Here is a 12,973-nt window from a genome sequence, read left to right as displayed (position 1 = left end):
AACCCACTCTATGAACAGGTGAGTGGAGAAGGACCAAGATGTAATTTCCTTCCCAAACACTGGCCAGGAGAATTGGCCTGATGTAAGGCCAGAGTATACTGCACTCTTCCAGAAGCTATGGTAGGAGGTCTCCTCAGAACAACAGAGGTGCTCAGGAGGAATTGTTCCTCAGCAGTTGTCTCTGAGGCACAGTAGCTCCTGAGGCTGCCGTGTTGGAACTGAAGAGGGCGCTTGGACAGGTCTATGAGTAAGACTATAATTAAGGCAATAGTTGGGTAGCCAAGTATTTTCCAGCAGCAGAGTGAACTTCTGATGCTATTTGTTAGCACAAAGATATTTGTTAGCCTTCTAGGGGGGAGCAGAATTTTCCAAAGAAGAGGATGCTCTTGGTTTTGTTATGCCTGATGAAGAAGGGGAAAGGGTGATCTGCCATAACTTGTATAGGCGTAGATGGTGCTACAAACCCAGGAATAACTGCAGATCCACCTGATGCTACAGTGCCTTCTTCATTTATCTCAACTACAGATTGGTGAATAACCTTAGACAAAAATAGATTTTTTCTTTCTGACATTCCTCTGAAATCTGCTTCACTCTGGCTAAAGGCATCTGACATCCCCATATTCCTCAAAATATCACCGAGATCATATTTCTTGTCCAACTTGATCTTGGGCAGATACAAATCTACTTGTTCTGTCATCATCTTGTCTAGGCTGGTCCATTTACCTAATTTCTCATAAGTCAATTCCCTTTCTAGCTACATTTAGTCAAAAAAAGAAAAAAGTGTATTAGATAAACTCAGACTTGTCATAAAAAGCATAAGATATACCATAGCTACCACCCACAATCAGAAAAGTGCTACAAATGCATTATTAACCCCACAAACTACTCAGTGATGTTTGCTCCCAATTAGTTCAATAACAGGTAAGGTTACATTGGACCTTGCAGAACTGGATCGATAGAGCAATTCCTTATCTGCTGTTATTTCAACAGATAATGGGACATTCTTTTTTCTGTACAAGATTACCTCCTATTAATATAATAAACAAGAAATATGCATGGAGGGGGACACACCTCTGAGTGCATTTCATAGCAACGTATCCTTTTGCTGCAAACTTTGCCCTTTTTCCCCTTTTTGGTTTATCTTTTTCTTTGCATTACAACTGCAGTTACATCAAGATCTCTTTTGGATGCAAGCTGGGTGTTTCTATCTGTTCTGGAAAATACTGTTTACTCTTGGGCATTGTATAAATAACAATATGTAATACCTTGTGATATCACTTAGGTTGTTCCATTACTAACAGAGTATCTCATAACAACTCAGCTTAATATCCCTTTTATAAAGATACCTATAACTGTACGTCCCGATGTGGAGGAGATTGCTAAGCTAAGACAGAGTATTTCCTACCATGAATAAATCCTGGCTTCTACCTTAATATATCTACGGTCTTACCAGTTCCAAGCCAGTAATACTGTCACTGATGTCATCTGGTACCAAGATGAACGTGTTGAGTTCCGTTTTTTATGTATGGGAGCTCAATGATTTTGAAATGCATTTCATCCTTTAACAATACCTGAAATAAATCTCTCACAAACTTCATCTGTACCGGTTTAGTCTTGGTCTGTGAAAGATGCATATTACTGTTACTTTCCTTGAAATGTATGTGTTACCAGTAAAAATGACTCATTTCAGATAAACTAAGAGCAAAAGTTTAAAAGATTTTAAGCATCAAATTTGATTGCCTGATTTCTTCAATGTTATTTTTTTGGACTAATATTTGTCCTGCTCCCCCCTGCTTGCCCCCCAGGATCCATTTCTCTTTTGACTTGGACTGACCTCCATTTCCTCCTCAGTGGGTGTGTCTACAAAGTCATTAATGCACTGCAGTTACTGCACATTAAGTTTTAGTACTTGGATAATTAAATATTAAATCAATACACAGTAACTGGTGCTATTCGCAGTAGCGCTAGTGCATGGGTTTTTACAGATGCTAACTGCACAGTCGCCTAATACTACTGCTCAGTAATATATCAGCACAGTAATATGCCCAGCACACTACTGCCTCGTGTTATTAGGTTACTGCACAGCTAGCATCTTGCATAGATGCACCCAGTAAATCATATACATCTGCAGAAGATTTAGCTAGGGGAATTTCTAGGTATGGAGTGGGTATGGACTCCCCGCTTTCTGACAGTTCAGATGGCGGGGAACTCCTAGGGACAAGGAGACAGAGGTTCTTGGGGAGGGGTACGTGGGAGAGGTCATTTTTGGTTCCCTAGCAGAGAGGGCCATTTTGACTTTGGCTGATTCTCCTGTAGCTTACTAAGTGGACTCCACATACATTAATGATGCCTTATCAGTAACAACTCAGTGTCTGAAATATTGTACGAATGGAGGAAAATCACTTTGTTCCAAGTACAAAGCAGTGCTGGGCAAAGGGTACAATGAAGTGTTGGGTTTGCAGGGGTTTCATGAAGTTCTTCACTATTTCCCTTCCTTTGTATGTAAAGGAACCCAAAAACTTAAAATAGTAAAATACAAAGCAGTAAACAGCAAACGTTATACCAAACGTTATGCCAAACAATCCTTTTTGTAGGATTCACATGCAAGCTTTCAAATCCTAGAATGGTTCAAATTGCTATCATCTATCCATCCACTTGGCTCTGCACATTGCACCCACCTCTGCTAAACTGAAGATCCTACTTTTACCCTATTTCAAGTACCACTTTGAAACCCTCCTGAGTCAATGCCTCTTTGAACAACAGTTTCTCCATGCACCAGTTAGTGCAAATGAATAAACAATAAATATAATTAATTATTGTTGTTATGTGCTGAAGATATCTCTCTCTGCCCCTGACTAGCTTCTTAGAACAAGCAAAAGGGGGAAAGTCCTGTAAAAATCCAAAACCCAGAGCCTGCTGCAAGAGGACAGAGTATAAAGTTTAGGCTAGGAAATGACCCTGCAGGTAAAAAATAATTTTCCAAAGTGAATAAGCAGGTACTTAGAAGAGCCAAAATATTGTTGTCAAAAGTGGCCCAGGCACTGAGAAGCCCAAGAATCTTTGTCAATATTAAAAAAATAAATAGCACTTTAAACTAGGCACTTTCCCCACACGGAGGCTGCACATGCCCAGAAGTGGCAATGCATTACTTCATTTTGGCTCTGCAATATCTGTAAAGATTGGATGCTCTAATGGGGCATTTTTGGCACTTTTATCTAATAGCAGATTAAATCAGCTTTAGCTAAAAGCGCTAAAAAGCCCAGCTGAAGTGTCCAATCTATACAGATGCTGTAGAGCCTGGCTGAAGTAACACATTGCTTCTTTTGGTAAAGTGTGGTTTGTTTGTTTTTTAAACAACTACAAACAGCCTTTGACTGTCAATAAGGTTTAGGCCCCCAAGGGTTGGCTTAAATATCTGTCCCTAAGTACCTAATGGATCACTTTTGCATTTTAGACTTGTGTCACTTAGGTACTCTTGAAAATAATAACCATAGTCAAATGAACTGTTTAATCTTTCCAGAAAGAGAGCTTAGCATGTTTGCTAAATTTTTCTAGTATTCTGGCACCTAGCCAACACCACCTAAAGTTAACCCAGTTATTAAACCTTTGTTTAGTCAATGGTTGATGGAGTAGAAATAAAGCTGTCACTATAATTTACTTTAGATAATGTGTCTAGCTACCAGAGTGTAGTGGAAGACTACTATGCTCTTGCTGTTCATTAACAAGGGCACTGGAACATACCTTGCTTATCCTGAAGGGTTTCTGAGATGTCTCTTTGTTAAACTGTGTTTTCCACTTTGCTTTGAAGTGAATGGCATTGATCAGGGTGAATACAGTGCTGAAAGTGAGGTCTGTTAATAATCAGAACTGTTGCCACATGCACTATCAAAACAATTTCAACTTAATTAAAAAAGTGTCCAATTTACACAAATCAGAGGAAATGATTCTTCATAATACGCTCTGTTAGCAGTATTCAGTTTATAGTTTTTGTTGGATTTGTTGATTGCAGTTATCAGTGCTCTGAACCCAGCATGGATTTCTTCAGCTTCACTCGGTTCAGGTTCCTTCAACAGGGAGACTATTAACTTGGAATTCAGACTTTTATCAGAAAAGTTTATACCCTACATAGCTCCTTATAACTTGGACACACACACAAAATACATACTTCATATATTTCTAAGCTATATAATGTATATACATGTATAGCTTATATATGTGTGGCAGGATTTGATGTTTTATTGGTAAACTTTGAAAAACATCAATTCCATCTCACCCCCATGGCCCAATGAAAAAATATTTCCACCATTAACAAAGAGAGGAAGAACAAAAGGGAGTCACAGGCCAGAGCACAGAGGGCTGGTTTCTTTAAAAAGGAAAGCAGCAGATGGCCTAACAACTTTCAGTTAAGCATTTAGTTAGCTGCTTGTTCACAGGTGCCATGAACAGAGTTGGAAGGAGATAGTAGGCTACTCAAACCCCTACCCAAAGGGTTCATGGATTATTCAAACTAGGCTAGAAGCCATGGCTGTGGACAAAGGAAGTTCCTGCTGCCTGAGTGGGACAACTCAGCTGCAGAGAATAGGGGAGAGATTATAAAAGGAGGCAAAGCAGCAAGGAGATATGGCAGTAAGTGGAAAGAAAGAATCTAATTAAGAAGGGTATGTGCTCTGTTGTTTTCTTGACCTTTCTGTTGGTGTGTTGTGTTTTTTTTGTGTGCACACATACGCTATCCTAGAGGTGAAAGATCTTTGTGCTTGCTAACTTAATTTAAATAGATGATAATAAAAATAAATGCTTGGAAATAATTTTTTTTTAAATCAATGTTTAACCCATTGAAATTTGTTTAAAAAATAAATATCAAATTCTGCCAACTCTACTTGCATAGCTGACAGAATTAACATAGGGTGGTGGTAAGTTCCTTCCTTTTCTGTTTTGTTGAGTAGCACTTGCATCATGGTGAGTATAGTTAAGTGAATTGTTTTCACTGTCTAGTAAGACCAGATATTTTTCCCTTTTACTACGAAAATCTTTAAAGCTCAGCTGGGAAGCAGCTACAGCATCAGTAAGATTGGAGCCTGGAGTCTGAAATGTGTGTCTGAGCCAGTTTTTTGATTGGAGAAAGACACACAGGGATCATAGCTCTAGGAGCGGAGATCACCTTCTCTAATGAATATCCTGTGTCAGGGCTTCCCTCAGCTGATAGTACTAGGTTCCACTACCAGGGGACTGTGAAATATGGAGCAGGATAGGAGGCTTAGAAGGAGGAAATAGAAAACTTAATTTCCTTAATAAAATTCTGCAGGCGTGTGCTGACAGACCAGGCTTAATCTTGCAACTTGCCTGTTGAGGAAGTTCAGGAGCTAGCCTTACATTTCCTAAAACATCCTCAAGATGAACAACTTTATCTTTCCATTGACTGGTCCTCCCAAAGCCAGAGGACAGGAAAAGCAGAGGTTTTGCTTCAATAATTATTGGAGGAATAGAGAACCGTCAACTGTTGTTTTAGCTAGCAAGGTCTGATAGACCAATAGTGAACATAAAGACTGTCTGCTTGCTTAACTGTACATCTTCCTGCTTTTGAAGATTTCAGTGTCTGAGTTTTTTGAACTAGAAAATAGCTAGGCAAGTCATTTTCGGTCTCTTTCTCCCCTCTCCCCCCCCTTTTGGGGGTGGAGGGAGAAGGAGAGAAATGTAGAAATCAAACGAACAGTAGCTGGATACAAATACGTGCTAGGGTTCAATTCCTTATCAATAGAGGAGATTTGTTTCCTTGATACTCTGTATTCTAATAAATACCACTTTCCTTTTCTTTGGTCTCCCATGAGAAGATTTGGTTGCTTGAGACATGCCAGCAGTTTCTGTAGCTTTATTAAAATGAAAAACCTGCAAGACAAGTTTACAAAGATGGTAAATGTAGGTAAACAAACTTTTTAAAAAGGCAAATGCATACTGTATCCCTTTCCACTGACAGTTATCAATATCTACTGCTTTACTGTATTAAATCAGTAATGTTGATTATGCTTTAACTTGCTTATGAAAGGGATATTTAGAATTTTATTTAGGATTTTTCAACTTGGATTTCACAACTGAGAGCAATGCCATATGTTAAGACCCCCACAGCAGTGACTAAATGACAGATTAGTCACTAGTCATTCATTTTTATCTAATTCACAACTAACTTACACTTAAGGTGAACCTACGCTAGCTATATGAAATTTTCTTTCATGCCATGGAACTTTTTATTAGGTCTTTTTTAAAGTATTATTGGAATAATTGCTGTGCTTCATGCTGCACAAATCATAAAAATATAGTGTTTACCCCATCACCTTACCACCTAAATTAGAAAGACAGTATCTTTGGCTACATAGTATACACTGAATTAAGTTATGAAAGTGTAATTATAAAATTGGAAAATGCCATATTCCCTGTCCCTCTCGCTTACCTTTGCTCCCGGGCTGGCGGGCTGCATCCCTGCTCCAGCCTGGGACATGGCATGCCAGACTGGTCCACTAGCAGTGGTGGCAGCATCTGCTGAGAATGTTAGGAGCCTGAGGCACAGGCACAAGGGGACAGGCAGTGGAGGGGAGGGGGCAGGGGACAAGTCTGCTTGTCCCCCACACTGTCTCCCCCATTACTTGCCCCACACTCTCTCCCACTGCCTTCCCCCCTCTGTCTCTCCAGTGCCTCCCTATCACTGCTTTCCCCACTAATGCTGGTGGGTAACAAATTTAAGGTCTTCCAACAATAAGATTTTATAGATGGACAAGTATAACAGTTGTAAAAATTAGTGGACTGTTTGAGGAGAACCATGGAAGAATGAGGCCATGATGCCAATATAGGCATGTATTTATGCATAGAATAGTGATTATTGACATCTGAGAAGCATGTTTTAAAATTAGTCCTATGCAGAATGTTTTATTTAAACAGAAAAATAAATTTGCTAACTGGCCATTGGTGGGCACTGTTTACTGCAGCTATCTCATGAGTAGAGAGGTATTTAGCTGTGCTAGTCTAAAGCCAGACAGCAGAAGGTACCGTAGCATTTGACTTTGGAAACTAACTAGCTTAGAAAGACTTTTGTAAGAGACAGCATATGTTATGAAATGCTATGAAATCAGTATGAGCTGCCATGAATTGAATGAAGGAAAGCAGAGTTCCTCACTTGTGCTGAAGATCCCAGTGATCTCTTCGTACATATGCTAAACTCTAGATGTAACCTCAGATGAATTGATGGCATTTGACTGAATAACCATTGCCTACAAAAGCTTATGTCTCTCTGAATGGTTAATTTCTAAGGTGCCACCCTGCTTTGCCTTTTGCTGTCACATGGTAGATCATTTACTTTGCTCTTGGGGAGGTACAAGACCAAGTTACCTCTAAGATCCAGCCAAGGTGTGGAGAGATCATTGCATAAATGAGAAACCCTTTATTTTTCCTTTCCTTTACACTGCTCAAAAAGTAGTTAAACGAAGTATAGAAAAGAGCTCCGTCCAGGGAAAGTAACACAGCATCAGGAGAAGTTCCTGAGAACTTTAAGTGCCCTAGGTTCAGTGTGCTCTGAACAAGTCCTTTTCAACTCATGTAAGCCCCATTCATGGACCTAGAAGCTGCTTATACTTGTTGAATGCACCCTGTGACTCCATCAATGGACAGAATCTGGCCCAGAATACAGACAGCTGCACAGAATGGTGTGCGAAGAGGTTATTGTCACTTTGGAAAGAGGTATCTTTTATGAAGTATGAAAAGTTTCCAGTTAGTTTCTTATGCTCTATAGTCTACCTGCATTTGTGTGTACCTGCATCCTGTTTAATACTTGGTTTGCATTATAGCTGGTTCCTATATATGCCACAGCATAGTGTGGATAATGATAATCAAATTTCCAAACCTACCTTTAGCCATCTGGGTTGCAGTGTTACCTCTTGCACCAAGGTAGGTCATGGCCAGAGCGGTGGAGATGCTCCAAGGGGAAAAGAAAATGTTTGCCCCTTTAGGAATCTCATTTAGCTTCTTGAAAAGGTCAAGGGCAAAGCTGCCTTTGATGCAGAGAGTGAGTCCATTGTTCTCACTATCTCTTCTGTTCTTCGCTGTAAAGAGCTGCAGGCAGAACACCTGCTGTGGGGTGACATGTATTGGCTCCCATATGACTTATTGATATTCATGTAACATGCAAAAAACTGTGTAGATATGATATAAAACAAATACTGTATATTTTGTGTAAAGAGACATACAAAGAATTCTGTCAGTATTTTCCCTAAGTTTCTTCTAGCTGATTTGGCTCACTTCTTTCCTTTAAACAACTTGCATTATTTTGAACGAAGATGTTCTAATAGATGAGATGAAAATGTAGGTGGTTTGAAGAAACCCCTTGCTCTTTTTCCTGGAGTAGTTAACTTTGACTATTGATTCTAAGAGGGCTCTTGAATATGCTGGTTTAACTCTTATTTTCCTCTTTGGGCCTCCCATCTTCCTTTCTACCCTGATACCCATCTAAAAAGTTGGTTATTTTTAACCAACTAACGCCTCCAGCTTTATATAGTTCTTGAGGTCAAATGGTTCCTCTTTTACCCAACTATGATTTAGTTTTGTTTTTCCTGCTGATTTCACATTGTAGAACCCTGTGAATTCTTTACCTCTTTCTCTGAGTCTATGAAGCTTTGATTTAATCCATTAAAATGGCAGTCTTTACAAGAGGCAGTGAGGGAAGAAGAGAGCCCACCCATAATAGTTTGGTAGTTTGGGTGCTCTTCTGGCAGGTGGGAGATGTAGGTATGTATTTCCTCAGATGGAGAAACTCAAGTCTCCAATGTTTCAAGGGACTACTGTAACAGGTGAATATGGAGACAAATAGGTGGCAGAAGAACTACCACCTCCCTTTTCTTTCCTTTTGGGGCAGAGCCCGTTGCATTGCTTGTGTTCTGAGAAGGCCCAGTGGATCAGATTCTGTAGGCAACACAGGGGGGAATATTTACATGTGTGCTTCACTGCAGAGTTGACTAGCTCTGCAGTAAAATATCATTGTCTCCACATGCAGCTCTACAGGCTGCAGTAAACTAATTAATGCTGCTATAGGCTAGTACTGCATGACACAAATGTGCTGCAATGCATATGTGCCCCAGGCAGCTCTGTCACTGTCTACAAGGGTGTTACAGTGTGGGGGCTGCTTCCTGGCTAGCCTATCACTGTGGTACCCTCATGCCCCAGCCAGCACCTCTGCAGCATGTTGAGCCAGGATGGAGCAGCTCCTGGCTTACAGGCTGACCCCTGGGACATCCTGTCGGCTATGGCTGCACTGCTCTAGCTCAACATACTGCGGTCCTGGGCATGCATTTAAATGCTGCTGCACCTGGGAATAATAAACTCTGGCATGAACTGTGCCAGAGTTTATTCAAGTGCATTAATTTAACATGCCCACAGAGAAAAACACTTAACTGGAAGCACTTGACAGAGTTTGTATGTTAGCTAGACTCCTAGATGCTTAGAGCCATAAAGGCTGACTTACTGCTGGACATGCCCAGAAGTAGATCTTCATGGGTCTTGGGTGCTTTTATGGCCAAAATGGGAACTTAGAGATTTTAGGCCCCTCTGAGATTGTGGCAGCTGAGCTAGATGTATGGAACATTGTAATTGGGGATTTTTAGCATATTACCCGTAAATTTAAAAGTGAGTTGGAACTCTCTCTCTCTCTCTCTCTCTCCACCCCCCCTCCCAGCCTCACATTCACTACTAGAAAAATCAACCCCTATTTGTACTCACTCAAATGCACTAGAGACTGGCAGTTTGGCTGACCAGCTTGCTCAGGAAAGGCCAAAGCAGCTGGATTGAGTGTCCAAGAGGTATACACTCTTCCCAGGGAATGAACTATAGAGAGGACTAAATGTACTTTTTCTTCCAGTATTGCTTTGAAAGAAAGGACTATTGTGAATCTTGTTCTTAGCTATTCAACTCTTCCCTCAGATCTGATGAAGAATGCATTACATTTGAAAGCTTCTCTAACTTTATTCCAACCATAGAGTTGGTCCAACAGAAGATATCACCCTTTACAATGTGTATGAAGAGTTGAAGACTTTTTGAGGGAATCTAAGCACCTCAGGGTTGTGGCCTCTCCTATAGTGGCAAGGAACGTAAACATTGGATGCTGCACTACACTGTGACACCAAATTCCCTTTGGTTGCTGACAGCTATGCAGGTCCCTACTCTAACTCATGGCACTTTACAGAAAGCTCCACTTCAGAGCTGATTCAGTGGAGGAGCCTGCCTGCACCCTCTTTCCACTAACCCTGCCCCCACCCTAGCTCAACTAATGAGGGATTAGATGACGGTGCTCTGAAGTAGAGCACCTTGGGGAATTTGTCAATCCCTTATGGGATTTGGGCTAGGCTATTTGCAGGGAGGGAGGGAGGCAGGCTAGGGTTTGTTCAGCCTGAGGTGGAGGAGACTGGAGGGGGGCATGAGGTGGTGTGGCTCCAATCCACTCACCGTCCCCACCTCCAGCTGAGGCTGGGCAAACCCCAGCCTACATCTTTCTTCCTCCTTTCCTGCAGACAGCACTGGGGGTGATGCTGGGGGGTATTGGCCTAGCCCCAATCACATGAGAGGTTGACAGAATTTTCTGAATTTGTTGCATGATTGGCCACTTTTTTTTTTTTAAAGCACTCTGCAGCCATGCCCTTCTATTGGGGAATAACTGTAGAGCACTTTCTGGAGGCTGATTGCACAAAAAAGTCACTTTTTTTGTTACTGCCCTTTGTGAATTTATCCCTAAATAAATACTAGGATTTAGATTTGTAATATCTACACCGAGACTACAGTAAGGGTACCTTGCTCTTAACAGAGGCCATTTGATTTCAAAGGCCTCTTCTGACACCAAATAATATCTTATGTCAGGTAGAGTCCTATTCAAGGAGTGAGTTACTCTTTTTGTTTCAATAAGGATGTCAGAGTTTGGAGTGGATTTGGAATGAAATCCTGGTGTTGGATTTAAAGACCAAATTCCTATTGACATTAATGAAACCAAGTCTTTGCCCTGGTTTCTAGCTTGTTGCATCTTTGTATCATGACAAAATACTTTTTCTTAGAAGGCCTGGAAAACTTAGCTCGGTAGCAATGATTCCAGACTTATTTTGAATATATCTGACTGATAGGCTGTACAGCAGATTGATTGATTCCCCTAGTTGCAGCCATTTTAGTCTCCAGGACACTAACCTGGGCTGTGTCATGTCACAGGAAAAATGTCGTCTGCAGAGATTTATCTGATAATGCTAATTTATCCTATTTAGGACTTTAACAAGTAAAATGTCACCTGCTCAAGAAAATTCTTTCTCCCTTAAATTTGCATATATCAGCATCTTTTTTTTAGCCACATGATTTCTAAGAACTAAACTCCAAGCATACCTTCTGAGGAAAAACTAGCAGTCTCTGGTTTAATGCAGGCAATGACACTTGTTTGCCTTTATCTTGCAGGGCCTAAATAAAAAAAATTCCATCAAAGCTAATTCTTGAGAGCATGGAGGCAGAAAGGGATCTTGGAGTCATTATTGACTCCAAGATGAACATGGGCCAACAATGCGAGGTCATGGTTGGCAGGGCTAACCGGACCTTGTCGTGCATCCACAGGTGCATCTCAAGTAGAGCCAGGGAGGTGATCCTCCCCCTCTATGCGAGGCTGGTCAGGCCACAGCTGGAGTACTGCATCCAGTTCTGTGCGCCCCACTTCAGGAGGGATGTGGACAACATTGAAAGGGTCCAGAGGAGGGCCACCCGCATGAGCCGGGGACTACAGGGCAGACCCTACAATGAAAGACTGCAGGACCTAAACCTGTTCAGCCTTCACAAGAGAAGGCTGAGGGGGGACCTGGTGACTCATTAAACTCATTAGAGGGGACCAGAAGGGTTTAGGGGAGACGCTGTTTCCCCTAGCACCCCCTGGCATGACAAGGAACAATGGACACAGATTATTGGAGAGTAGGTTTAGATTAGACATCCGCAAGAACTACTTCACAGTTAGGGTGGCTAAGAGCTGGAACCAACTTCCAAGGGAAGTGGTGCTGACCCCTACCCTGGGGGTCTTTAAGAAGAGGCTTGATGCCTACCTGGCTAGAGTCATTTGAGTCCAGTTTTTTTCTCCCGCCCAGGCGGGGCGTTGGACTTGAAGATCTACAAGGTCCCTTCCGACCCTACTTCTATGATTCTATGAATTGGGTCTATTGAAATACTCGCACTACCTTGAGTTCCTGAGTTAAAGAAGAATTTGTTTGTCTTCTGTCAGGTTCTGTGCCTATTTTAGGCAATGCATAATTTGGAAATATAAATAGTTTGTACCTCCCTTTCTAACCACCCTCTGTTTCCCCACCTCCCCATCATTTGCCAAAATTTTATGTTGTAATATTTGTCTGGATTGTTGATGTGCTCTTTGCTTTCTGGGTTGCCATCTTGGAGATGGAGAAAATGAATTTAAACACTAATATTATTGGGTTTGTACTTACAAGGACAGTAAAATTAAGTGATTCACTCTTAGGACTGATGTTCAGGCTGTCCATCATAGCTTTTCTTCACTGCCAGTGACAAACCAATTCAAATTAAATGGAATGAATATTTAAGTTTACAGCAGGCGAAAGAAACCTATGTCTTTCCTCTGACAAGAGAAGCATCAGTGATCCAAGGCTGCTGGGAAAATGGAAGAATTAACAGCATTACATAAGGTAGTGAAGAAATCACAAAAGATAGACAAACTTAAGTTTTTGGAAAGAAGAAGAGCAATAGTTAAGATAAACAATATAGTAAAAATCTTTTGAGTTGTATGAAAACAGTCAGGCAATGATATAAGCACTTAATAATTTTTATAGTTGCTCAAGCAAGTTAGAATAGGGTCGCACTTGGGCACCTAAATCCACGTAGGCATTTAATAGATGGAATAGGATCAGGACCAATTGTTTTTCAGATCTTGAAAGAAGGAAATCTTATTCATGTGAGAAAA

General features: G+C 41.0%; 1 pseudogene; it reads right to left on the bottom strand.

The window, feature by feature from the left end:
- Positions 1-248: 248 nt before the first annotated feature.
- LOC109298444 lies at positions 249-9,529 on the bottom strand (annotated as a pseudogene).
- Positions 9,530-12,973: the final 3,444 nt, after the last annotated feature.

The sequence above is a fragment of the Gavialis gangeticus genome, unplaced genomic scaffold, assembly GCF_001723915.1.
Source record: "Gavialis gangeticus isolate Ggan-Ray unplaced genomic scaffold, GavGan_comp1, whole genome shotgun sequence".
NCBI classification, from domain to species: Eukaryota; Metazoa; Chordata; order Crocodylia; family Gavialidae; genus Gavialis; species Gavialis gangeticus.
The sequence above is the reverse complement of the archived record's forward strand: the minus strand, read 5'-3'. Positions and strand labels throughout refer to the sequence as shown.